General features: G+C 42.9%; 1 long non-coding RNA gene across 1 annotated transcript; it reads right to left on the reverse strand.

Annotated features, from left to right (window-relative positions):
- Positions 1-240: 240 nt before the first annotated feature.
- On the reverse strand, positions 241-1229 carry LOC118536473 (uncharacterized). Its single transcript, XR_004917688.2, has 3 exons — positions 1095-1229; positions 839-923; positions 241-353 (listed from the first exon to the last, which is right to left on the reverse strand). It is a non-coding gene; the product is annotated as an uncharacterized LOC118536473 (long non-coding RNA).
- Positions 1230-3274: the final 2045 nt, after the last annotated feature.

Genomic DNA, 3274 nt, shown 5'->3' on the forward strand with positions numbered 1-3274 from the left:
TTAGGATGGGGTCCCCCAGCTGCAGACTATGAGACAAGAATCTGAGTGTAAGTGGTTTATTTGGAGGCGATCTTAGAAAGCTCTGGTGGGGGAGTGGGGATGGGAGGGAGGGAAGGGAAGGCAGCCCTACAGGATGGGTAATGAACAGATCAGTGGGCAGCTGAGGCTCAGTCATGCTGGGGACTCTGGGAAACTGTGTAGCACTCTTCTCAAAGCTCTCACCTGAGAGACAAAGGACCTGGAGTGTTTGTCTCCCATCTTCTGCCCCTCACTTGTTGAGGGCTACTTCTGAGGACATCAACTCCTTAGTACTTCTGGTCTGTCCCACATGTGAGCCCAGCGTAGTTCAACAGCTGAGGGAAGAGAAAGAGGCAGTCAGACACCCTGGGCATGTGAGGAATGATGAGAGCTGATGGTTATGGGCTGGTTACTGACAGAATCTGTTACAGACCTCCATCTCATATCTGAATTATTGCAGTAGCCTGCTAGCTGGTCAACTCCTCTTTGTTCTTTCACTCAGATTCTCTAATCTCTTCTCTATGTAGAAACTCAGAGTGTCTTAAAATGCAAGGGTGATTGAGCTACTCATTTCTTAAAACATTATAAAAGTGTCTTGTTTCCCTAAGGATAAAGTCCCCATCCCTTAGCACTGCACTTGGCACATAAAAACCACTGGGGAATGTTAGCTTTTGTACCATTATCTCCACTGCCATCATTATCATCATCATCAGGACATGAGCATTCTAGCTCATGTCCCTGGCTTCGAGGATCTTTCACTTCATCTTCTATCCACCCAGAACAATCTTTCATGAAGCCAGCCAGGTTTTGTGTGTCTTACCTTTCCAACTGGATCATTATCTTTCTGAGGATTGAGGTTGCATCTTGTACTTCTTGTTTTTTCCGCACTGTCTAGCCCAAGGAAGCTTTGAGGAATTAGTAGTTTCTGGTTGAGGCATTCAGTTAATTAATATAGACCCTTCCCTTTCCCAGCCCACTAAGATCCAAGCCATCACCAAGCTCCAATGCACTTCTCCCCATCTCTCAAATCTGTCCACTCTTTTCTGTCTCTAAGACCACCACTCTAGCTCAGTTACCTTCATCTTTTGCTTGGATCATTGCACGAGCTCCTTAATCATCATCCCCGTGTCCAGCCTCACTTCTCTCCAATCCATTCTCCACAAAGCAGCAGAAGCAATCTTTAAAACCAACTCCAGCCATGTCAATTCACATGCCTAAAAGGTTTCAAGGCTTTCTCAATATTCTTAGAACAAAACCTTAGTCATGTTCCAGTCCAGCGTCTGCATGGATCTGGCTTCCCTCCACTTCCCCTCCCACCTTCCTTCGCCTTATGTCTGGGCCCATATGACACTGGTTTCCTTTCAGTCTCAAATGTTCCAATATCCATTCCAACTCAAGATTTTTGCTAATAGAGTTTTTTCTGTCTGGAGTGTCCTCCCATCCCTTAATCACCTATGCGTCTCTTTTTACTTATTTTCCAAATCTCTGTTTTAATGTCATTTCCTTGGAGAAGCCTTCACTGATCACCCAGACTAGGTCAGGTCTCTTGTAGAAGCTATCTTAACATCTCGTATTTTGAGTCCTAGACTATGGTCCCCCAGAAAACAGAGGCTTAGATTTTTGTGTTGGGGAGAGGGATCCCAGGGAATAGGAGTTGAAGACTGGGAAGAGGGAGACATGGAGGGAGGGAAAGTCTATCTTCACTAACTTGTTAGTTCATAGATGCCTTCCATCAGCTGATTTTTTCCAGTTTTTCTAGCTATTCTCAGTGCAGTGGTTTATCCAGTTTCCCAGCATACAGCTGAGGTAACCACTTTCAACTCTTTAGTTGTTTCTTCCAGTATGAACTTCCATGTTTCCAAATAATGTTTATATTGCTTTTAACGTTTTAAGAAATTATCTACCTTCACTCAGAACTTCCCCTCCAATTTTCCTTATTCAATCTTCTCAATATAGTTATGCAAAAAAAAAAAATGATTTGACTAAGTGTTTAGAGATTGATCTGCCTATTCGGATATTGTTCACTGTTCAACCAAATAATGAACTCTTAAAAACGTTTTCTCTCTTGTGCAACTTTTTTCCTCTGAAAATAATAACTGCCTCATTTTAAAGTTTGCTTAGTTTTTACTATGACTGCTAGGTATTTCCCTTTCATGTCTTCATAAATCTGTGAAATGCTTATTAAGCAGCCAGTGAGGGAGAAGATGAACCAGAAGAGTGTGATATTCTGGAGGCCAACTATAGACAGTGTTTCAAGGAAAAGGAAGTGATCGGTTGTGTTACATGCTAGTAGTGGGTTGAGCGAGATGAGCACTGAGAATTGACCAATGGATTTGGCAATGCAGAAGTCACTGGTGACCTTGACAAACAAGAGTAAACTGGTGGGAACAAAGGTTTAATTGGATGAATGAAAGAAATGAGAACAGAGGAAGGAAAATCATACATTGTGATTTTCTAAAAAACAATTTTAACAAATTATCTAAAAAAGGCAAAATTTTAGGAATTTTTTTTTTCTCCAGAGGGAGCAGAAATGTGGTGGTCACTAGACAGGGATGTAGGATTAAGAAAAGGATTGGTGGCGGTCAGCTTCCAAGATGGCTCCCAATGATTCCCCACCTCTTGTTGTTCACCCCTTTGTATAGTTTCCTCCCACACTGTAGTGGAGTTGATGTGTGTGACCAATAGCATATGACAGAATTGATGGTATGTCATTTTCAGGGTTAGGTTATGAAAGACTGCAGATTCTGTTTTGGATGCTCTCTTGCTTTCCCTCTCTCTTGGATCTCTCATTTTGTAAGAAGTAAGTGCTATATTGTGAGTAACCTTTTGGAGAGACCCACATGATGAAGCCTCCAGCCAACTGCTAATGAGGAGCTGAGGCCTGCCAATAACCAGGTGAGTGAGTTTGGAAGCAGATTCTACAGCCCCAGTTGAGTCTTAAGATGACCACTTCCCTGGCCAACAGCTTAACTAGAGAGTTAGAAAATAAACCAGCCCAAGCTACAAATGTACACACACAGAACTAAAATCAAGACTTTGAGGTAGATGCCTTGAGGGGCGGATGGTTGCCCCACTATGATGCAGCTATCATGTCTGTCCTGGCATGGTTTTGGAGAATGGTTCTGTGGCTGTCTGTGAGGGATGAGAAATGGTAGCAGTGGCCTGGGAGTCTCAATGAAGAGCACCTATGGCTGAGCTTACTATTGATGGGTATAGCTGCCCCAAGAGTTCCCCTTTTAAAAAAAAATGGTTTCCA

The sequence above is a fragment of the Halichoerus grypus genome, chromosome 10, assembly GCF_964656455.1.
Source record: "Halichoerus grypus chromosome 10, mHalGry1.hap1.1, whole genome shotgun sequence".
Classification (NCBI taxonomy): Eukaryota; Metazoa; Chordata; class Mammalia; order Carnivora; family Phocidae; genus Halichoerus; species Halichoerus grypus.